Source organism: Geospiza fortis, unplaced genomic scaffold (genome assembly GCF_000277835.1).
Source record: "Geospiza fortis unplaced genomic scaffold, GeoFor_1.0 scaffold112, whole genome shotgun sequence".
In the NCBI taxonomy this organism is placed as follows: domain Eukaryota; kingdom Metazoa; phylum Chordata; class Aves; order Passeriformes; family Thraupidae; genus Geospiza; species Geospiza fortis.
Window position 1 is genome coordinate 16,885,491 of NW_005054298.1, and position 25,157 is coordinate 16,910,647.

The window sequence follows — 25,157 nt, forward strand, 5'->3', positions numbered from 1 at the left end:
GAACAACGCACGCTCCTCTCCTCTCCTCTCCTCTCCTCTCCTCTCCTCTCCTCTCCTCTCCTCTCTCCTCTCTCCTCAGACATGTCTGCCTTTCCCTCTCCTCCTCATGAGACCCAGGAGGGTCCTTTCCCCTTTGTCATTTTCCCTCTGAATCCCTCGTTCCCGGTCCCAGGCAGCGCTGCCAGCGGCACTCGGCGCTCCGCGCCCAGCGCGGGCACACGGAGCCCAAAGGGGCCGGGGCGGCGCGAGGAGGCGCTGGAAGCAGCAAGGGCGATCCCGTGTGCTGAGAGGGAACGGGCAGCCAGTGAACAGTCAGCAAAGATGAGATCCGAAACCACAGGGTGCTGTGTCAGGATCACCTTTTAGCTCACTGAATGTCCCCACCTGGCATGCAGGACGAGGATTACATCAGGATTTGCCTGCAGGTGCACAGAAACAAAATGCTTCGCAGCCATTAGTTATGTTGCAAAACCATTTGATTCAGCTACTGTGTTTATAGACCGAGTTTAAAATCAGCAAATGCTGTGGGCTTTTCTAATAATATGTGTATTTCTTTATATAGAAAGGAACTCCACGTTATTTTTCTATAATTAATCCTAGAATGTTCTCTGGTCTGTCAAATGTACATGGAGCTAGCTAGCTACACCTTTAGATGTAACTAAATCTAAGTAGGCTGTACTTAACAACATCTTTCAGGAGGCTTTATGAAGATTACCTACTTTTTATCCTCTACTTAACAGATTAGAGGATGATATCCCAGATACGTTTTCCCCTTCTTCATACATGTCAATGATTATAAATCTTCAGAATTGCAAATAGAAATCTTATATAAATTTAAAAGTCAATACTAAATACATACAGAATTTACTACAGTCATAATCCCAAATCACTTTCATTGCTCATATGGCAGTGCTTAACTACTAGGTTTGTATTTCCTTTACTATAGTGAATTGGTTTATTCTCACTTATATGTGATGGGGATGGATAAAAATTGATACCAGACCAATTAATCCACTGCTATCCTTCTGACTTCCACCAAGTGATTTATTAAATATTAATTGAATAAGTGCAGATTGCTTACATGATCCAAATGGGCTTATTTTTTTTCCTTTAGCATAGCACTAATAATTCAACATAGGAAAAAAAATAAGAATATCCAAAATATTAATTTCTTACCAAGTTCTTTCCTAATCTCTTATAAGGAATGAGGATTTTTTCCTTCTACATTTCCATGTCTGAGTGACCTTCTTATGAGCAATGCAAAACATTTCAAATTTTGGAAAATAAAGTACTCAGAACATTTGAGAATAGAATCATTGTTTCTTCTGATATTTCCCAGGCAAAATATATCCACATACACTTTGCAGTATACATTGTTGTAAGCCAGATAACTGCAGAGCACACTCAGCGTGCAGCGGTGGGACCATCTGCAGACCACAAGCAGAGTAAGCCAGAAGCTGTTCAGCTGCATGTGTGTAAGTGCACAAAGCACAGCTGATCTGCCCACATGTACCAAGTGTGAGGCAGCCAGAACCACCCTGATTAGCTCTGCACACACAGAGCAGCTGGGTGATACACACACCATCGCTGCCCTCCTGGCTGTGAGCTACTGTGCTCAAAGAGTCATTTTAGATCTGGGCATTCCTTGAGAATAACTCAGCTATCAAACATCCAGAGAGCCTCTGTGTATTTTTACAGTCTTCAAATCTCATCTAAATAATTTTTCTAGGCAAAGTAAAGGGACATATTGGAAATAGATGAAAAGACGATGCCTTGTCAAACAATGACTTCAAATCAGCTGCACACTGGTTCTTGAAAAAGTCAATTGAACAATACATAACTCAGAAATAGAGACAAGCTTGAACAAGATTATTTCCTAATCTGATATCATCTAGTACTGTCAGCTTGCATGTCCTTCATACCTTCATAACAAGAGTTTCTGGAGTGTTTGGTCAGGAGGACCTTAGCATCCATGTAGAAATACAGTGCTGCAAACACTTAAGCTTCAGCCAGTGAATTTCTTTATATTATCCATATACTTAAATCTGAAACTGAAACATGCTTTGAAGTTTGGTCTTCTGGTATAACAGCCACTGTTAAATTTAATTTAAATTTAACTGCTTCAAAATAAAGTAATGAATCTACATGTAAACTCAGAGAGCACAGATCTCTATGTTATAATAATTTGCATTATTTATTGTCACAGCTTCTCATTACTTTTGATTTATCAATGAGTCACCAGGATTCTTGTCTTCAGCATACTGAATAAATATAATTTACCTTCCTCACAGTGTGGAACTGTGGGAGGAGAGGAAGAAAGTTGTGGGAAGCCACTCCAGTTTTGTATGTGCAGCCTCAGAACCAAGCCTGTGTCTCTACTGTCTGTCTCAATTATAGGGTTACTGCAGGCAGCAAAGGTAGGTAGGATATCCAAAACAACATGCTTGGCAGAAGGGCAGAAATCAGATTGAAATACTGGAACGATACAACTTTTTATGACTCCCTGTAGCTCACTTATAAAATTCAATTTAATTCTCATGGACAGCTTTATAAGGGAAACTTGCATATTACCAGACTGATAATAGGATTCTCCCATATCTTTTCTTACCATCTTCTTGATGTTCCCTTTCAGCATGGATAATGCAGATCTGGCACAAGGGCTTGCTTGCATTACATTACTTAGACATGGATAACTGCATTTATTTAATGCATATTAATTTTAAATAAAGGGTAGGTGCAGTAATACTTCAGACATCAAAATAGGGTACATAGATATGCACTGAGCTATATAAATAATCTGAAATATTGGAAGCAATCAAACAGTACATACCAGTTTAAGTGGAAGTTTATGCTTTGCAGCTGGATATTTCCATTACTTAACCTGACACACAGAAATGGTTGCTGAAGGGGAGTGATGGGGGGAGAGGATGACTATTTAATTTGCCTCAGTTGCAAACAGCCATGGGATAGCTGTGTGATTCAGGAGGGCAGTTCAGTGCTCAGTCTGGGCTGCCCAACAGCCAGAAAGCAGAACAGACAGGGATAGGAAATGCAGCTCATGTCTCTGAAATCCACACTGTTGTACCATTGCTTAGCTTACTGTGCAGGAATGAAATCAAGAATAATGGGGTAGAAAGAAGGTGTGAAAGAAAACATGGACTTGGCATCTTAAACATAAGTTTTCATTTGGGAAGGCAATCATGGCTGCTGATCCCTGCTCCTAGAGCTATTTCTCTATTATGCCTAGTAAATTCACTTGAGAAAACTCATTTGAAAATCACCAGAGGTATATTATCTGAGAAGAAAAAATACAGCACTAACTATGGGAAAAGAGGGTTTAGTTCTAGTGTTCACTCACAACTAACTTCTTTAACTCGGAAAGAAAAGATAAGCATAAGTTTTGAAAAATAAAGCAAAGTACAATAAGCCAGCCTTCCCCAACAAGATAACTAGCCAGCAAACCCCCCATGCTGGTAAAATCAGGATGCTCCCTGTGAGCTGTTAGCTGCTACCTTTTCTGCCACTAACACCTAGACTTTCAGTCCTCTCCTTGTGTCTTGTTTAGAGGAAATCAGAAAACCATATTATGTAGACACAGTATATTATCCATCTCTATTAGTTATATATATATATATATCTATATGTATGCATTGTTAAAATTTATATTCTCAGTATATTTTTAAATTCAACTAATGTATCTCTAAACCAAAATCTAGGTACTAGGCTTGGCTTTAGATTAAAAAGAAATAGCTTGCTTCAGCTTACTGCTTTGCTAGTCTAATTAGCTGCAAACAAGTTTTTTTTATTTTAGAAAGCTGAAAAAACCAAAATTAGTTATGCTGCTTCATAGAAAGAAAGAAGGAAAATAATTTAATGGGACAAGTCACAATGCAGCTGCATTAGTACTCCATCCGAGCAAATGCATTTAATAGCTTAGAACTACTGGACTGCTACCAAGCTGAATGGATTCTCTGCTTACTCTGTTCCTGCAGCATATCTTGTGCAGAAAATGACTGCAGTACAGAGAAGCAATCTTTCTGCTTTCCTTCATTTGATCAGAGCACTGACCCCTTTTACTGGCAATCTACATTACTAGCTCAAGTTTAATTTTCTTAAACATCTGTTTCTTAAACGTCTGTTTATATTTACCTTAGCAAACATAACAACCTCTTTCTTCAGTTAAAAAAAACAAACAAAGCCATGCAGGCTATGCAGTGCACATTACATAATGCTACTGATTCATTTGGCATTAAGCTAAAATTGAATTTAAGACAAGTTTTAAGTTCTGGTCTTGGCATATTGCCATGCTTGGGAAAGAAATAAAAGTTGATGGAAAACAGATTGCTCCATACCCTGGAATGATGCAAAATTTGCAGAGCTAACAAACCCAAAGACATTGCCATACTCAAATTAGTGGGTTGCCTGACCCCATTAACAGCATTCGGGTACTTGCTATCTCATATGGTCAGTGGAAAGGCCAGAAGCCTGAAAGACATAATGACAAAAATTATTTACTTTCTAACAAATTTAGCAAGCACAGATTTCATCCTTGAGGTTTTCCTGGGTCAAGGAAGCAGATACAGGAACAACAGGGACATGTTTAACACACAAGACCACAGGGGGAAAAAACTCAATCATAATTAAGGAAACAAAGAGTTCCTGCTTTTCATGCACAATGACAGGGCTGCTGTGAAGTAATAAATCCCCCATATTGTAGAAATTTGTACTTTTTATACAGCAAAGAAGTCCAGACACCATGTGAAAGCAACTTTTGAAACTTATCCCCTTGCTTTTACACCCTTTGCACTCAGAGCATGGCCCAGGACATGCCTGTGCACAGAGGAGGCAGTAGCAGCCCCAGCCCCTGTGCCAGGACTGGGCATCACCTGCCAGGTACTGCAGTGCAGCACCCAAGGGAGGATCCATCTCCCAGACTGCCTGGGAGAGCAGAGAGTGCTCAAGGAATGGGAGATGCTTAAACCACAAAGCAGCTCTGCAGCATAGGAAGCTCCACTGCCCCTGCACAACTTTGGCATGGTTCTATGGCCTCAACCCCTTCTGCCTGTCTCAGGTTTTATGAGATGCAACAAATACATGGGCTACCTGTGAATTAAGTGTTTTCCAAATGAACTGGTACCCTACATGCTAATGCCATGCAGCAGGTAACACAAGTCTGTAAACACCTGAGATTTGCATTTCTATTTATGTGGGCAAGGCACTGCACCTTGGTCACTGGCATTGTCTGATCCTGCTAAGGCAACTCCTCTGCAGTTCTCCCCTCATGTCCCTCTGCATTTTGTGATTCTGAACACACAAACCACTTTTACCAACAATAAGAGGATACTGGTGTTTCTTAGTAAGCTTCTTTGAACTTAATAATTACTGGATAATATGTGAGAAATGGCTTATTCCCAGATTGGCAATTTCACTTTACAGTAGCATAATTAATATTTGTTCTTACAGATACAATTTTAGTTCACTTCAAAAACTCTTTTATATATTTTCATGTAGTTCTCAAAATAAAAATAAAATTTAAAAAAGTCACATCACTGCTGTAAAGAAACTTCTTCCAAAACATAGACCTGGTAAAAATAAACAAGCAAATAACTCTCACCTATATCCTGATTAAGTTTGAACTGCTTTTTAACAAACTTTGAATTAACAATGATAGCCCAATGTAATTTTGGAAAGTTTTCATTCAGTGGACACTCATGAGCCCCACTATGTCCCAGCCTTGTGTCCAGACATGTCTATACATGATGTGGACTAGAGACATGACAATGCTCAAGCCCTGGTACCTTGTTCCCTAGAGGTGGTATAGTTGCAGAGCTCATTTACTCTGTTGAATATTAGATATTTAGCTTGTTTTAAGATCTAAAAAGCTCCTACGTGGCACTCAGCATTTTCAGTTGCATAAAGGGAAAAACAAACTTGAAAATTCCTAGAAAAAACAAAATGTTTATTGTCATTAAATGGTTAACTACCAGCAGCAGCAGAAACATCTGCTGCCTCTGCCCCATCCTTTGAGCAATGCATTATTGGAAAAAGCTTCAGATTTGCCAAGAAAGGCAGGACCTGGGAATTAGTAAACTTTCTGCAGAAGCAGCAGTTTGAAAGCCATTGAGTGAAGACTGTAACCACACTGACTTTCACTTCAAAGCAAATATTTCAAGGGGTTTTTTTGTCTTTTGAGGTACTGGTGATTTTCACGTCATTTAATATTTTATGGTCTAATAAATGTTCAGGATGTTAAGTTGATTTTTGATGGAAGTGTAAAGATATAATAAATAATCCAGTCACAAACCAAGAGCAGTACAATTATAGACTAAGAAATCTAGTGCTATTGGAACTTTGGAAATTTTTAAAATCCTATGATTGATCAAGAGAAACAATTAAAGAAATATGCTTATTTAAAATAAATAAGAATACATTATGTGCAGGAACTTTAAATGTTTAGAGTGAACTCAATGCTATAAAATTTACTGAGAAAACAGACAAGATGTAAAACTAAGACAATATCAAAAGATACCATCTATTAAAAAATGGACAACCATTCATTAGAAATATCTGAAATACTGATATATACTTATAAAGAGCATAAATGATAACAAATTTTGAAGCAAAACATCCAGTCATTCAAATTCTGAGCCACTGTCTGGTAGTTTTCTGAAGATCAGATAATCTGCTGAAAGCAAGCAACATTTACTTTATCAAATACAGCATTAAGCTATGTGGTTAAACATGGAATTGTAGTGCACATTTAGTGATTATTTTGCAAAGAAACTATTCCCAAATATAGGTACAGAAATATATAAAAGAAAAGAGGTTTGAGATCTATAGTTTTTTATAAATATCACTTGGTGCACATCAAATGTACACAAACTCCATTAATGAAGATAATCAAGCAATGAAGTATTTAATAAAGTTTTCTATCTTGTATTCCACCTTGAATTCTAACTGATAGATTACAGGGCCTGTATAATGTGAATCTGTTCATGTGGCTCCATCCATAAGATGAGAACTCTGATAGGAGACTCAACATGGTAAACTGAAGAGCACAGCAACCAATATCAGCAAATAATATCTCTTTCAGTCTCAGCTTTTCTGATTAAAAAATACCAGATTTCCCAGTTTGTAGGATTTGTGTATAGTGATTAAAATACTTTCAGCTTTCTCATTCAAACCCACCTTTTGTTCTTTCATTAATTTAAAATACTCTTGCATATGTGATTGAAACTGTTTAATGCTGTTCTAAATTGTCATTTTTAATGTTGTATTAGAGATGAAAGTGTTTTGCAATGTTTTTTCTAATTAATAATTTTTAGTTTATAAGAGTGAGTGGCAATGCCTTCTGGTACTTTGGCATCGGGTGTCCAGGGCAATATCATAAATAGTTTAAGGATAAATTATCAATTAGTAATAGTTTCCCATAACTCTTTACTCCACTAATAGCAGACCAGTATGAAAGTTAGTTCTAGCCCTACCAGATGAGAGAAAGCTTCAGCCACTCAACCTCCCAGAGCTAGGTATTGATTTACAATACATCCAACTGAGAAAAATGAGGAGAGGCATTCCTCAGCACGTCATGTTTCTTGTCTGATCAATGCCTCTGAAGACAGGGCACCATTTCCTACCACACCGAGAGCTGAACAATGCTTCTGCAGTCAGTGTATGTGCAATCCAGAAGCATTTGGATAAATAAACTTACACTGAGAAACCAAAGTAGGAAACTTCCTTTTTCAAAAACCATTTCTCAATGCACTTGAGCACAACAATGGAAGATACATAAAGATAAGAATACCCAGTCATGAAAAACTGGTCTTTAGTATGTCAACAGTGAACGCTGTCAGAGAAGAGATCAATGCAATTTGTGGGGTCATGGCTCTAATGAATCCAAGGACATTTAACTCTGAGGGAAACATGCACAGTTGAGAAGCTTAAAAATATTCGTGTTTCATTCATCGTGAGTCAAGGACAAATTGGGGACAATATCATAGGTGGAAATGCCATCAGACAGATTTAATTTGACTTTGAGGAAAAAGCCTATGAAAAGTATAAATACAGAATAATTTTCAGTACTTAGCAATTTTAAGCAGCAGGTTGGTTTGTTACACCCATTTATGTAGTTTTCCATATTTATTACTCTTAAAATTTCATCAGGAAGTATGAATATGTCATGAAAATTTTTGTTCCTCTTTCCTGTCTTACTTTTCTTGCTCAGACTTTTTTCCCTCCATGAAATCTTCTTGTCTTTCTGACAAACCCATGGGGGACATGAACTTAACATGGTCCTTAGGTGGATGCTAGAGAGTGAGATGCGAGCTCCCTCCTCCCATGCCTGTTGGAGCCTTCCCAGGCAGCCAGCCTTGCTGGAAGCTGAGTGCTTTGGGAGTGTTTTTGGGCTTGATGGCATCAAGGCTGGGTTTGCAGGTAATGTGGTGGTGAAGTTAGGCTTGCTGTGGCTCAGTGATGAGGGAATTCTTGGGTGAATTACACATTGACCACAGAAGCTTGAAGCAAGTGGGAAGCAATGCATGTATCTAAAATATTCCAAACCCTACTAAGGTCAAAATGAGACTTGTTACCACTGTAAAGACAGTTAAAGCCAAGTAAGAGTGCAAAGCAAAAGGCAATTTTTCAGTGAAAACACCATGATGTGATACATAACAGGTGGCCAAAGCATAAGACTGTGATTAGGTACCTTTAAAAGTCTATTCCCTTACTGACTGTGTCCCCTAAGAAGAAAGGACCTCAGTGGAAAAGTGCAATATATTACATTACCAAATCTTAAGATGTTTGTTTTGAAACCTGACCGCATAAATTTATCAGCAGCAATAGGAAATGTTCAGAATCCATTTTACTACCTCTTTTGCTCAGGCTACATCCATATTATATTTGACAGAGTGCAGCCAAAACTGTATTCTGTCACAAGCAGCTCTTGAGGCAACATGAACCTGCCTGTATTGCCTTTTACAGGCAGTTCTTCTGGTCTTGGGAGACCGTATGCTTTCAAACCTCCAAATCTGCAGATATCTGAGCTTTTCTAGCAAAGCCCCTCCTGAGTTACTTTTGATTTTGTGTCCTGAACGGCAGACAGCCATGTTCACGGTACAGGCAAATGGGTTTACACACCTGTGAAGTTTACCTTTTCAGAATAGCATCAAAGATGTCCAAACCACATGAACCCTGCTGAAAGTGGGAAAAATTGATAGCTGTAGCTATTTTAGTCTCCAAACTTCTTTCAGACTCATCCTATTTATCCTATATGTAGTCCAATTGACCCAAGTTATAATTACTTTAGACTTCACTGCCATTCCTGAAGTGTCTTCAGTTTCTAGCTGGAGTGATTCACCCCAGACTATGAGTGCTTACCACAGCAGCTCAGCACATGAAAGGCAACCAAGTCTAAGGGCTGCTGAGGTTAGTGGAGCCTGTGCTACTAGCAGTCACAATGAATCTGACTCTCATATGTGTCAAACATCTTTGTCTAAGCTTTGGAGCCAAACTATAAATCACACTATACTCCTCCTGCTGCCATACAGACCTAAGGTCTGTTTTCCATCATTCTTACAAAAAACAAAGTTTCTTTGCCCTAATCAAAAAACACTGCCCTTATTCAGAATTATTTTCTAGCTAGTTTCTTGGGCTCCATCATTCTGCTGTATAAATTCTGATTGACTCTCAGAGGCCCTTAGCAGCCTTTCTTCATTATCTCAAATTTCATTCTTTAGATGTTAAATCCATTGTTTAAATTTTCAATTTACATCAACAGTGAAATTTTGAAGATTTCCAGTCATAGGTAGGAGATACAAATATCTGCAAAGATCCCTCATTTTGCCTAAGCTCCTTTTAACCTCTTCTTTTTCAAGACACCTTCCAAAACTGTTCAGTGGTTCAACTGCTCAGCTACCAAACTTCATCACCTTAAAGGTCTTTCCCTCTGTGACATCTGAGCATTTTTTCTTACACTTAGGTTGGGAGACAGTGTACTTTCAATTCTCATTCAAGTATCATGGCTGGAGCAGCAATTCCCTCCCTCTCTGTGTTTGAATAGCACATTCAGGCTGGGATCCTGCATTCCATGTCTGAACTCCTGCCCACTACAGACACCCAAAGGTTCCCATACACCATTCCAAGGCAACCTGCAATACTGGCCACAAATTGAAATAGAGTAATTTGCAGGTAAGAACCTGGATGTTAATAAGTGTTAAAATTCAAGAGTGTGTACTTCAGATGAGCAATATGAAGGAATAGACTCAGAATTGAGTCTGGCATAGCCAGAGAGCAGGAGGTTTTTAATAACAAAGTTCCTGAAACTTCCAGAAGCAAAATACACCCTACAACTCTACAATATGGAATTTTAACAGGGATGACACAAGAATGTCTCAGAAAATCTGAAATCTGTCTTTTTATAATCCCCCAAATCAGTTCACAAATACTGCTTCAGTAAAGCCACTTGAATTAAAAGCATTACACAGAGAAGCCCAGACCTGCAGATCTCTAAAAAGAAACAGCTTACTTCATGGACTTCAGAATACTGCTCATCACAGTTGCACTGCCCCCAGCCATTATTTAGCCATCTTCACAAGTTTTCTCACATGAAAGAGAGAAAATGGCTCATATTTCCTATCTGAAACTTATCTGAACAGACAGCTAAAGCATAAGCCATCCTTTTCCAAAGTGCTAAGTAATCAAGAATTCACACAAAAGTCAATATAAAGTTCTTGTCACTCTGTATAGAGGCATTGTATTTTTTGCCTCAGCACTAAAATACAAACTTAAATATTTAAGCTTAGACATATCATATGAAATTTCAGCCTTAATAGCACAGTCAATCTTACTTTAATCACAGGAGGCAAAAAAACCTCTTCCCAAAACTGACCAGTTTCCTGCATTTCAGAATTTTGCAAAGCATATAACCCTGAGAAATAATTGTCACTGCTGAGACCTGCAGAGAAATATCAGGTGCAAGGCAATCAAAGGAAAAGGGAGAGAAAATTTTGAGTAAAATACTATCAGAGAGTTACCTAGAGTTTAATGTCCTGAAGACAGATTGCTTTGGAACAAAGAAATACCTTTTAAAAATAAAATTTGGTGTTTACTACTTCTCTACATTTTAAAAGATTGATTAATTTGCATTTCCTCAGTCTTTATTTTTTTCTCTTCCCCCAAAACTCATTGTTATTGCCTAGGAATTAGGCATGCAGACATAAGAGAGCAGGTATTGTACCAGCTACTTTGCTTTCTCTTGCTAGCACGTCTCATATTTTATCATTCTCTACTCTTGGGCAGTAAGGAGTTTTGTTTCTCCCAGCAGAACCATGAAATATTATGTAGTGCTGGTTCAGTAGTAGTCTGAACTTAGACTTCACAGATGTAGAGAAGCCTGCTTGAGGGGAGGGCAGAGGGCAAGTCTGAGGTCAGTGCCCACAAGTGGCAGACGGGCAGGCTGTGCAGCAGCTGGACACGCACAGCCCACAGCACACCACCAGCTGCACTGCCTGAGACACAGCAGAACTCGCCAGGCTGCTGCACAGGGGTCCCATGGGCTGTAAGGCTCCTCAGCACTGGCACTACATCTAGCATTTGCCAGTTTTTAACGTGTGTGCCCCCTGAGCTGCTGGCAGTGCCAGCCCGAGGCAGCGACGCTCTCGGCAGATGCTGCTGCTGGCAGAGCACAGAGACAATGCTTCTCTCTGGGCTGGACTGGAGCTTGTGTGGGAAACCAAGCGGCAGCACCACTGCTACTGGTGTTGTAAGGAAAGAGTTTCAAAAATTATTTTGAAATAAAAAAATGTTTGAATAAAAGTTTTTGTTGTTGTTGTTGTGGGTTTTTTTGGGGTTTTTTGTGGGGTTTTTTTTGTTTGTTTGTTTTTTGGTTTTTGTGGTTTTTTTTTTTTTTCTCCATAGTTTAGAAGCCAACAGATTAATCAGTGGTAAGAAATGCTCCTGGATCTCGGGACACAATCCCCTGTCTTGCTAAAAAGAGCTGATCCTGATGCAACTTTCACTCATTTTGATCAGCACTTTCCCTCCTAGTAGTTTCCCAAGGAGTTTGGGAACACACCTCAAGAGTCAGCTCCCCCCAGCAGTGCCCTGCTGACAGGGTTCAACAGCCACTGGACTGGTAAAGATCCTTGCAGGCACAGGATATCCCAATGCCAGCTGGTCCTGGTCTTAGACTGAGCCAAAATGAGTAAGATGTAATACACAGATAATTTCTCTTGGAATAAAAATTTTTCTTTAAGATAAGATGCTTCATTAATTCAGAGTAGTTGATTTGTAGTATTTTGTTCTGAGGCAATATGAAGTTATGAAAACATAATAAAGGGTCATCCTTTCTGGTTTATCTCCCCAGTGTGTGTAAAGAGAAAATAAATTGAACTGAAGGCAAAAATACTCAGATGCAAGGTTTCTAGATTACACTTGGATCACAGAGTTCCTGTTTAAGAAAAAAAAATTAAATTGTTGTATAACTTCTTTTTCAATTAAGCATTGTCAATATATCCAGTATGGAGTTCTGAACAGTTCTCTGTCTCAATCCATCACTGCACATTTTAGGTCATATATATAGATATGTATACATATATATATATGTGTGTGTGTGTGTATGTGTGTATATATATATATATGGCATTATTTAGGTTTCATTTTAGAAAATAAATGTATCAGAATGGGTTTCTCAACTGTGAAAAATATTGAATATGAACATTAAAAATAGAACTTTGAAATGGCTCTGGTACACTCACTTTATTCAATCAGATTCAGAAGTGTCCTAGTTCTTTCTATAAAGAAAAACTACCAAATTAAAAATCTTTTTAATTAAATGTGTAGTATTTTTCAGACAGTATGGAAATTTGATCAGATTTGCAAATACCCTTTTTCTACCCCTTGGATTCACACACTTGCTATGGTTCACTAGTAAAGACTATGTAATCTAAAAGAAACACTAAGAAATTAAGTAACTTTTAATGACACATTTCCTGCTCATTCTTGATATATTTGAAGCATTAGAGTGTTTATACCATAGGACAAATGTTTTCAGGGGATATTTATATGCTTTTATGCAATCCTAGTGAAGATAACGTTTAGTGGGTCTGTTTTGGACCCTATATAATTTATTGTACACTGCCTGTTACATCTCAGATATCTACTTATTTTTGTAGACTCACAGAAAAACCAGGCTGGAAAAAAGAGATCAGAGGCCACCTAGTTCATCTTACTGCCCAAGGCAAGGTTGCTATACCTATTTCCCAACAGATGTTTCATCCAACCTCTTCCTACAGACCTTCAGGACAAATGTCACAGATTCTTCTGACATTCTATTACAGCTCTCCACTATTTGCTTTATTAAAATGTTTGTTCTCAAATCTCATCTGGGTGAGCCCATTTCTTCAATCTTCACTTCCTGTCCCACCCACTCTGGACACAGAGAGCACAAATCATCCTCAGCATTCAGCTTCTGGTGATCCACCAGCCCCTTCACTTCTGTTTCCATGAGTGGACTTACTCCAGGGATCCTGCAAAGCTACTTAAAGAGCCCTGCTGAGACATTCCTAAGAGGAGCACCCATCATCTGCATTCAGAATACCTCCAGCACCATTTCCTCTTAACAGATAAATTTGACAAAAATTTTAATCAAAGAAGCTAAACACTATGAATAAAAAAAATGAAGGCTCTCACTCTGAAGGAAACAGTATTTGGTAACAGTACTGTAGTTGCTACTTTGATTTGTCCTCTTTGACCAATGCCATTATTAGACAGAGTTATTAAATAATTGAGTCGCACAAGCCTATGCATTTACTCCTAAATTTTTATTTCTGACCTTGACAGGATTTGAAGTTTTGTTTGGTTTTGCTTTGTTTTACCAGGAGGATGATTATCAGGTTTTTTAAATTTCTGTAACAAAGTAATTTTAAAAAGCCAATTCTAGAAATAAATTAGACAGCCTCTTGAAGGAGTAAGAGAAAGATGAAGATTGGTCTGCATGTTTACAAGGTACTGATATAAATTACAAAGATAGAGGGAATTGGAAGGGAGAGAGCTTGGAAGCTCAAACTGAGCTGGGTGTTTCTGAGACTAAAAATATAAGGGTTTTGTCCTTTTCTCAGAGACTTGTGGAAAAAAAAGAGGAAATTAATTAAAAAAGGGGGTGGAAACACTTTAAAATAGAGCACTAGAAGGATGATTAGAGATCCACTAGATACTGCTGAAACAGAAAGCAATGGAAACTTGGGTTCTGAAAATGCAATGTAATGAGAATTTCATGGCAGAAAGAGAGAGGAGAGAGAGAGAACAGGGGCTGATAAATTACAACAATAAATAGCAGGGTGGATGAATCAGAATTGTGGATTTTCAAATGATATTTAATATGGCAGGGAAGGATTCTACCCAGATTTTCTTAACAAGTGCAAAATAAAATCAATTTTTTTTCAGAGCTAAACAATTTCAGAAGAGCACAAAAGGGGACCTGAAACCACCACACACGGGTGAAAATGGAGGAGACAGAAATAATGACTCAATAATCAGTAAAAGGCAGCAATCCTAAAAACACAGAACACCCATGTATTTAGTAAAACATCACAGTGATTCCTTCAACAAACATAACTCATATTGAATAAAAAGAGATCAGTATATTTTACAGAAATTGGACCCCAGCATGATTGAGTGATGATTTTTATGTCCATGTTTGGTATTTGATTAATTTCTTCACTCATACCAAATTTTCAGTTGTTTCCATCCAACTTCTATGTGTTTTTATGGATAGAAATCCACAAAGAATAAGCCTACAACTAGAAAAATGGAAGCAACATACCAAAATTATTAGACTTTGGGGAAAAAAAATCTAGAGAATTTGCATGATATTGCCCATCTCCCTACAATATTATGTTCAGTCAGAAATATCAGCTGTAGATTTTAATGGTTCAAATTTACTCAAATGTTCTTTTTTCCCCACATTTTAGAATAGTTCAGCTTTAGGGTTTTTTTTCTCCTGTAGCAATGTGATCTCTTAAGTGCTCTAAAGTATTATGCAAAAAAAGCCTAATGGTATTCCTTCTCTAGTATGTCACACTGTCTCCATAAGATTGTTTGTCTCAGTTTGGAGGTGTGAATAAATATTGTTCAATTTTTAATTTGGTTTTTCTACTGCTGCAGTCATTTTGGCACTAACAGAAAGGCTACAGGTCAAATACAGGACTCTTGAGGAATCCCATTGCCTCCCACCTACACAAGCTGTTATCAATGAAGAAAAACAAGGCAGAATATGTTTCTGTTACTGGAAAACCACAATTCTCTTCATGTTATTTAGCCCAGAAGACACAATATGTTTTCCCACAGATGAGCTGGGGCTGGAGTTCAGAAAATGAATAAAATTAAGGAAAATACATTAATCCATGGGACTGCCACAGTTCTAAATTCACACAGAAAAAGAAGGTCAAGATTTCTGACTCTTCTCAAAACAATTTGCAAAGTACCCACTTCTGATTATTAACAGATTATTTCTCACAACTAAGGGCAGGAGAACACTCACACTTAGTTAATCTCAGTTCTTCAATTTCAGGCAGCCAAAAATGATAGAGAAGGATTTGTAAAATATAATTTAAAGGACAAAATTCAATGCTAAGCTATGTGGGTTTGCCCATTAAATATGGTGTGTTATGTCATGAATGTACAAAACTCTGGAATTAGAATTCACATGCTGGAGGGATGCAGGGCAATGTGGAAAGCAGCAGCACTGCCATCTTTAGAAGTCAACAACAGCCAGCTGTCCTTTAAACTGCTTGGCATTGGGTAGTGCATTGGGTGCATATTCATAAATATTGGGGAGCTCTTCTAGCTCAAGGCCATCTTCATTTTAAGAATAAAAGAATCTGTAATTGATTTTTATCTTCTCAGCTGTTGATGATTACAACTTCTGAAACTTCAAAGCAAGTTTATGTTTTTATATGATAATTTCAACAAAGATTTCAGTGATCAATAATAAACTACCCTTGCCCCTATATAAATTATTGTTTCAAACAGCTGATAGGACATATATTTTCTTGATAAACATTTATCTATATAATTTTTCTGTAAGTCATCATAGACTTTTACATTTTTTTTAATTTTTGGCAGACAGTTTGCAAATTGCTGTTGTTTTCTTAGAATTTTACAGAATTGTTCTGATTGGACTATGCCTTATCCATGCCCTTAATTCCCTTTCCCACTCCCCTTGATACTTCCTTCAAAGTATTAAAAACTTTCTGACAAACTGAGGACAACCAGTTTAAAGCTGTTTGTTTCTAACTTGCCTCCCTGTGTCTAAATATTTCAGCAAATATTCAAGATCACACAAACTAGGCTCAGCAGAATAAAGTATCAGGATGTCAGTCTTGACAGCAATCCTGTTATTGTTTCGCATTAGATTTCAGAGTAATTTTTAGCACAGCCTTTTTTCTTTTGTACTTGACATCAACACATTGGTCAGGCATAAAAAACACAATAAACAAGTTCAAAAATGCAACACTAACATCAGCCAATATAGTTCAGGAGTCTGACACCATAACCACAAAATAAGCATTTCTGAAAAAAATACAGCTGAAGAGTTTTTCAGTAGGGACAGAAAACACCAACCCATTTTCAAATACTGCTGAGTGAGTAACAACAGCTTTCTCAAAGTGGGGCTGAACAAACAGCCCAATCCCAGGTAATTAGTACAGTGGGATTCTTTTAAACACATACCTCAGAGAAGCAGCAGAGAAGAAATCCATTTGAGGAAAGATGCTGACAGAGCTTGAAGTCCACCTGGCAAATTTCTTGTGCTGTTTGAAAAAGCAAGATGGTTCAGATGGTGAACCAAGTTATATCTACAGCATTAGACCCAGTCCTGGTCGTGTAAATCAAAGTAAGAGGTGCCAGCAGTGCACCTGATCAGACAGACTGAGGGCAGAGGGAGAGAGAGAGAAAAGAGAGGGCTGCCTTTCCTCCTGTGGGAAAACATTGGTGTGAAGCATTCAGCCTTTAACAGAGCTTCTCTATGGGAAGGAAAACTGTACAATCCTGCAGTGCTTGCTTTAGACTTTAATATGTCTTCCATGAGAAGGAACAACATGACCTTTCTTGTCTTCCAAAAAGTTTAGGGGAAAATATGTAATAATAATTTAAACAAAATCACCCTCCAGCAAAAAGGCAAACGCCCAAAAATATAAGGCCACTGAAATACATCTTGTAATAAAATGCTGAGATGCCAAAAAGAACTGACTGCAGCTTGAAAAACATTTTTGAAGCAAAAGACCCAAATTTCTCCTTAATCATATGCTTAACAGTAACAATAAAGCAAGCACTTAAAAAAAAATAAAAGGAAGGGAGGTTGAGGTGAGGGATCCACGCTGACTGCTCACATAAATGCACTAAGGTCTAGGATTTACTGTCCTCCTGGCTTACCTGATAAAACTGGAATTTCAAAAGCATTATGAAAAAAAACTCCAAAAAACCCAAAAAACCCCCAGGAGATAGTGATGATGACGTGCTTGAAATGCTAATAGATGTGTTTAGATTCTCAGTTCCAAAAGATTAAAAAGTGTTATAAATTGCTGCATTCTCATCGAGGAGGGGGGAAAAAAAACCTCTGCAGTATCCTCTCTGCTTTGTTCTCAGCTTCTTGTTCTGAGGCTCTCTCTATGGTACCTAATACAAATCAGCAAATAGCAGAGGAAAAAAAAAAAAAAGAGGGGGGAAGGGAGGAGGGTGAAGAGAGACAGAAAGGAGGGTAAAGATAGAAAAAAAGGGAAAAAAAAAAAAAGATACTAAGCCATCACCTGAAAGGACAGCCCCATCTGTCGGTAAAAGCAAAGAACCGGCTGTAAAAGATCGCTTTTTTAGAGATTTCCTGAGCTAAACGAGATGGAAAATCTGCAACTCCCTTTTCCTTCAGGGAGGGACAAAGGGCAGGGATAGTGCTGAGAAGTAGACTTCTTTATCCAGTGTTAAATGAGCTAAGGTTTTCAGTAATTTTAATTTCATTTCAGTTAATTACTTGTCTCTGAAATGTGTGAAGGAAATAGTTTGCGTTAGTCTCAGCCCCTTACGAAAGCACCAGAAACCTTTCCAGGTCAGCCTCTGGCATGTCACAGATAAATGCTACCTGTCCTCTGTCTCGTTTTACACCTGCCCACTGAGGACAGGGGGGAGACTCAACCTCATCAGTCATGGGTTCAGTCACCAAAAAGGGTTCCTGAGCCCGAGTCCCGTGACGTGTCCATCCATTGCAGCCTGCATTGCTGATCACGCCGCTGGTACGGCTGCCACGTCAGCTCTCTACATCCCCTGGATTCAGATGGCAGCTGCGCAGCCAAATCTGGAACCCAGACAAAAAAAGGCTCCTTTTTAATATTCACACTGCTAAGTGACAGTAACTGCTAACACAATGAACCCCATCTGCATTGGATCAGCCTCAGCTGGAGCTAAATCAGACAGCATTCTGTATTTCTCATTTTGCTGTACTGAGCAATGAAATAAAAGTGGGGATGGCCACGAGTGAGCACTTGAGAAAGCCCCAGTGCCTGCCACACTGGACTGGGGTGGGCACAGACTGGGAGGGAAGGAAAGGAGGAGGCAGTGACTGCCAAGGTGAGAGGTGCATGGAAGGAGGGCTAAAAATAACATTGCATTTCTTTCACTGCTCAATGCCATTTCTGCATCTAAAGACAGAAGAATATAAATCTAATGAATACCTGTATGCAATCAGGCATATCTATAACATACACTTAATGTTAACCTCTGATTCAGTGTCTCCAAGAGGCTTTAATGAAATTTATGCCTTAGTCAATTCCAATATTCTGATATGGGTTTTTTCTAATATTTTTACATCATGATGTTTTGATTTAAGTTTGAATCCAAGCTATGTGAATCAGAATTTTTCCACCTCCCAGGGGTGACTTGAGGTGCTCATCCCAAGAAGCACTTGGAATTCTCTCAGTATAGCACCTAATTTTCAAGCATTTATCAGTACAGAATGTTATGAACAATTTTTCTAATAATGAAATCTAATTGCAGAGTTTTTAAATATGTTGTCTTCAAATATTGCAGAGATTAAAAGGACACAGCAAGTGAGTGTAACACTAAATATTTAGTTAAAACTCACCATAATAGATTCAAATAGTAATACTAAAATGCTGACACAGAAATGGCAAGACCAAACTGGACACAACCATTCAACATGTCTCTTTTGAATACATCCGAGCTCTGATTTACAAAGCCCTCACATGCTTTCATCTTTCACTGCTGTCATGATCACCAGTTTCTAATACAGCTTTTCTGCTGGCACTAGGTTGCTCACTGGCTCAGGCAGGTCCCCTTTACCCAAAAGCTGAGTCTATGATCTTCAGGTAGAAAGAACAATCATTATCTTAATATTAGCAGTTCAATTTTTCGGTTCTTTCTTAGGTACAATTCTAAAGAGAGATTAGTGTGTTTTTCTCATATTTGCCAAGCTCTTTGGGATCATGTAGAGCATTTGCAGGTGACAAATGACTTTGTAGCACTAGTAACACACCTGACTCAGAAGCCTAAAACTTTTAAATGCTAAACAGATACAACTGCTGATGCAAATTGATCATTCCCAGAAATCTTTCTGTTCATGGAGGATGTTTCTGGAAATGATGAATTGTCTGATGTTTATAAACACTGATTTATGACAAGGTTAAAGGTAATATACTTGCTCCTCAGCCTGAAGTTTTAGAACAAGTCCCTCCAGTCTTTGATAGTCACATATGACATGTTACAGTCAAAGTTCCTTTCATATATTGTGCTTTGAAATGAAATAAACACAAAATTAAACACTAAACTAGGAAAAAATGAACTAAGACATCCTTCTTTAAGCATCATGAGAGGTTCAGCATAGCATGCTTAATATGACCACTGACTTTGAGAAATCTTCAAGTATCATAAACAGAATGCTGAAAGCTGTTTTTTCCAAGCAGATTTCTATGGCTACAATTTCACTGCTCATAGTATAACTAGGTGCTCAAATTCAGCTCCAGCAGCTTACATTGTCAGGAAAATTGATAGGGTTTCTGATTATCTTAACAAGCTTCTTTGTGGCTTCTTGAACCAGACTGTCTTCTGTTATGGGGTTTGAGAGAGATTTGATCAACACAACAGCAACTTCTTCCCAACTGCTAAAGAGCTATATCCCATGAATTCTTGTATTTTTAAAGTTTTATATATTGCACCACAACTGAAAAAAATGAAAAAGGTATAGATTTCTCAGCCAGAGCTGCTCCAATTCTAAGATAGATGGAAAGTTAGTAAATAAAACATGGTCACCCTTTCCTCTCCTCCCCAAAATCTAATATTTGCCTTTTTAACTATCTGTAAACATATAGTAAACTGCTAACAGCTAGTCAAATCATTTTCAAAACTAAGCAAGACCAGGTTACTCATTGCATTCCATTTGGGAATCTTTGAACAGTTCTTTGTGCAGTGTGGTGACAAATCCCTCCCTGAGTGTCCAAGGAGGAAATGGGCACGGGCTGGAGCAGCCACCCAGCTGGCACAGAGGAGAGCCCCAGGCAGAGCAGGGACACAGCTGCCAGGTACACCTCCAATGCAGCCATGAGCTTGCAATCCTGCAGATTTCACATTCTGCAGACCTGGTCACTTTGCTTTAATGGGGATCTGTGGTTCATGTGTCCTCATAGACATTTTGACCAGTCCTACCTCAGGAACACTGTGTAAATATTTAAGGACACTGGTGAAGAACAGTTCAGTAAGATTTTGGCTCAAGAGCCTTAATAATCACCAGGCATTAGGAGAGTCTGTTATTCTTCAGCACATGAAAAGATTCATCTGGAAGTCCTTCTCTAGTGCCCCTCTGCAGCACAGTTCCCTTTCTGAAAATACCTTATAATGAATTGTAAATGAATGAAAAAGGGAATGTGAGTTCATTTGTCTCTATCCTTCAGCATTTTTGCTGCAACAAACAACTGTGTTTCAGCATTTTTTTGCTGCAAACAGAGTTGTGTGCATAGAGAAACCTTCAAAATTAATCTTAGAAGTTCAGATGTTCAGCCATGGCAGGTAAACCACAAAAGCAACAATTCAGAATGGTATGTTCAATTAATAAAGTGTTAAGAGCAATATATAAATATATATGTGCCTTCTTAATTAAAGTTTATCAGGTACATTTTATTCACCAAAACATTTAAAAGAAATCTCCCTTGATTCTTTACAGTATCTCTTTCTAGTGTTCTTGCAATGAATTCTGTGAATTGCAGTGGGTGTGGAAAACAGCTAATGGAGTAATGAATCTAACAGATAAGGGATTAGCCAACCAAGATCCTCCGTGGACATGCTGGTGAACATCATGATCCAAGGCACATTTTCTCTTTCTAAACTTGTGAACCAATTGTACTGCAGTCACAGAAGTGCTATCCAAGCAGTTAAGGATAGGAAAACATCATAATGGAGACCCAGGACCTGAAAAATGAGACAAACTGTAGCAACACAGAAGACTGCATCCAACCAGTTTCAAGGAAGAGCAAGGAAAACCTCTGAATAAAAAGCAGAGTAACTTTTTGCACAAGGAACAAAGCACATCTGCCAGCTTCTAAACAGCTATTTTCAGAATAGGTAGAGCACATTTCTACTGCAATAGATTTTTGTCTAGGAATTAGGAATATTTTTGTGTACTAGATGCAAATAAAAATTTGCAGTTCTAGACAGTGAAAGATCTGCCTTTGTGAGTCCAAACTTACATGGAAGCTTGTCAACTCTACTACTACAGTCATATTTAGTTGTTACACGATATAAACTAAAACACTAATATTTTTAGTCTTTCCTTTTCAATTTAGCACTAATTCAGCATATGTATGTCATCACAATATGTATCTCAACTACTCAACTAAAATGGAGAGATAAAACCCGGGATCTGAATAACTTATTTGACACACCTTGGTATTGTGTCCATGCTTGTCAGTTTTAGTGTAATTTCCATAACTATAAAGAGAGCAAAGAAACTCATTTGCAGTACAGAATATTCTAGTGCTCAGAGAAAAAGTGAAGAGAAAAATTCATCAGAAAATCCAGCTGCATACTGTGATTTGAGGAAATATAAAGTATATTGAAAGCAAGCTACTTATGTAGCCATGGATTGGACAATTGCAGTAAACCACAGAAAAATACCAGGAGGAGGTACTGACCACTAAAAACCAAAATACTTCATTGCAGGGGTTCAAAACATATTTAACAGCTCAGATTCAATTTCTCAGACCCAAAGTGATACACCAGAATATGTGATATATGAATACAAACAGGAAACACCATCTTCCAACACTTTGTATCCTGCTGTAGTGTCTGCAGCTTGCTATGCTGAGAAGTACTGTGTGCCCTGCTATGAACCACGATGCAAAAAATAAAAATAAGACTTCCAGAAGATCACTATACATTTAAAGACAATAAGTTTTTTTTCTTCTTCTAATTGAATAGATATGTTATTAATACTCCTTGAGCCTGTAAGAAAATACCTCAAGCACCCACACTTGAAAGGGAATGGAACACAGTGTACTCATATATAATAGCGTAACTATTTTAGAACACTTCATGCAGCAAGAGACAAAGAATGTGAAGTACATCATTACAATTATTCATGGTACCTAGCATTTTGTTCTAAGTTCCTATACTGTGCTATTATTTTAAGTTTGTTTGAAGACATACTTCTGTACTTTGAAGTCTGAAGTGGTATCTATAAAATATTATACAATGTAATGTGCTGCATTGCAACAGAGGTGTTATCAAGATTCCAAAAATGAGCTACACTTTCTTGAACCTAACTTTCACAATGTAATTAATGAAGGCAGCAGCCTGGTATAGCTAATAAGTCACAGCACAGTCTATATGCCTGTCATTACACACACACAAAAAAAATAAGTAAACGGTAAAGTACGACCATGATGAAAAGACAATTGACTGCTTGGCAGTTCTTTTCCAGAGAAAGAGGGATTTCAAAGACAATAAGAAAATGATAAAACAATCCACCTCCCTTCGGAAGTGTTGAAATTAAAGTCTACTAGTTATTTCTAGAACAATGTGAAGAACAACTAGTTTTTTTATGGGGAGGAAAAAACACATTTAAAAGGCTTCCAGGCTTCCATTCTCCCATCAACATGAGTTTTAATCTGATATTAATACATAAAATTATATAAATATCCAACCTTATTTTGATTTAAGGGACCTTGGCATTTACATTTAAAGTGAGCAGTTACCTATTAGACATTAAAATGTTTTCAATGCCATATCATAAATTGTCAACAATTTTGCATTCTTAATTTACTATTTTGACATTCATTAAGAAATAAAACACTACTATTTTAAAGTTGATATTAAAAGAAATCTTAGCACTAAGCTGTTAAATGCAGTGCATTGATAACAATGCTGACCAAAGTTCCTCTTAGTTTTGGTTTGGTTTTTTGTTTTTTTGTTTTTTTTTTACTATGCATTCCCCAGTATTTTTTAATTCATTAATGTATCTTAAATTTGTATTAACTTCAACAAATTGCTGAGTCCCACGAAGGAGACTCACTGTTACCACAGAACAAAAAAGTTGCTGTCCAAGGTACTGCACATAAAGACAAGTGCTCCAATTAATCTCTCAAATGTGTTAAGAATGTTTTCAGATTTATTAGCTGTCCTTAGAAAGCAAGCTAGCCTTGCTGAAATTCCTTACATGATACTGCAGTATCAGTGTTATGCTGTTACTTTCCAGGGCCTCTTCTACTGCATTCCAGTATGATCAGACACTCCAGCACCTGACAATACCCAGTCTGTATAATTAAGGACGAACCTGTTCTAGTCTTTGTCACAGACTGATTTTCAGCAGGGCTGAAATACAAAACAAAGTCTTTGAATTCTACATGGTGCATGAATAAAAGCTACCCTCTAATATAAATCTAGCTCACATGTACTGTTCCGGCATTCTGCAGAGCAACCACTAAATGTAATTTTATCTGCAGTATTCACCTTACATATCTCAGAAGCATAATTATTCACACATTCATGCAGTACATAGCAAATAGGATCCTGCATTTAATTGCTGCTTTAAAAAATAATTCTAGAGTATAAGAAAATTAAATACAATTTTTGTTTATTTTGTTATGTTTAATAGGAGAAGCATATTTGTAATTTGCAAGGCTAAAATAATGCAACAGCCAAGAACTGCAGTAAAGCTCTCAGAGCTAATAGCAATAGTCAATAATGCTTTCCCACACCATCTTCAAGCAAATGGATTTAATTCACTGCTTAACCAGTCAAATTAACACTAATACGGCTAGAAAGGATGTTTCTTAACAAACCCAATTTATGGTTTATTTATTTGCAAAGTGTCTTAAAGCTGAGATGCCTAGAAGAACTACTGTGTTAATTCAATCATGCTGACAGAGCTGGTTTCACCTAAGAAATGATCTCTGCATTTCACAGCATGGCTGACAGCTATCTGCTTAGAAAACCAGCACAGTAACCACTTGAATCATGCAAAAAATACTCACCCAAGAAGATGTAACAAAGATGAGGATCCAGCTTCCAGACCCCATGAAGCTGAGGGAGCAATCCAGCAGCTTGCTCAGGCCAGCAGTGTCTCTCCTACACTTGACCTAGACTGCCTTACATAATGAGGAAGCAGTGCTGTATCCTGTGTGGAGGAGCAAGCTGAATGTCATCACTGGCAGAAGTAGGGAGAACTGGCAGCAGGCAGGCTGGTAGTTAGCATGGAGATCACGAAGTCTGCTTTCCCTGACTGCTCTGGGAGAAAACACAAGAACAGCTCAGAAATGCTGCTGTCATTCCTCCCCTGGAACGAATGACCGGAAGGAGCGAGGGTGTTCCAAGTGTGAGGCAGACAGCAGCACTGCAGGAGCTGCAGCTGTACCTGCTCGCAGGCAGCAGAGCTCCTGTCACACGGTGCCTGCAGGAGCTGCAGCTGCAGCTGTACCTGCTCGCAGGCAACAGAGCTGCTGTGCCTGCAGGAGTGCTCAGCTGCAGCCCCAGCAGCGCGGCAGAGCAGCGAGGGACACGCTGCTCCCGCACACCTCTGCCTGGCCACGGCTCACTGCGGTGAGTACAAGGGAAGCATCGCTACAGGAGAAACTCTGGGATGCATTTCCAAAAGGAATTGCCATTCCCTC

General features: G+C 38.2%; 1 protein-coding gene across 1 annotated transcript in view; it reads right to left on the minus strand.

Annotated features, from left to right (window-relative positions):
• The window catches only part of LOC102041885 (sodium channel protein type 1 subunit alpha), a 90,342-nt gene extending 65,389 nt beyond the window's left edge, over positions 1-24,953 (minus strand). The window contains 1 exon segment of the mRNA XM_031055986.1: positions 24,522-24,953. The gene's annotated coding sequence lies outside the window, so the exon portion shown is untranslated.
• Between the last annotated feature and the right edge of the window lie 204 nt (positions 24,954-25,157).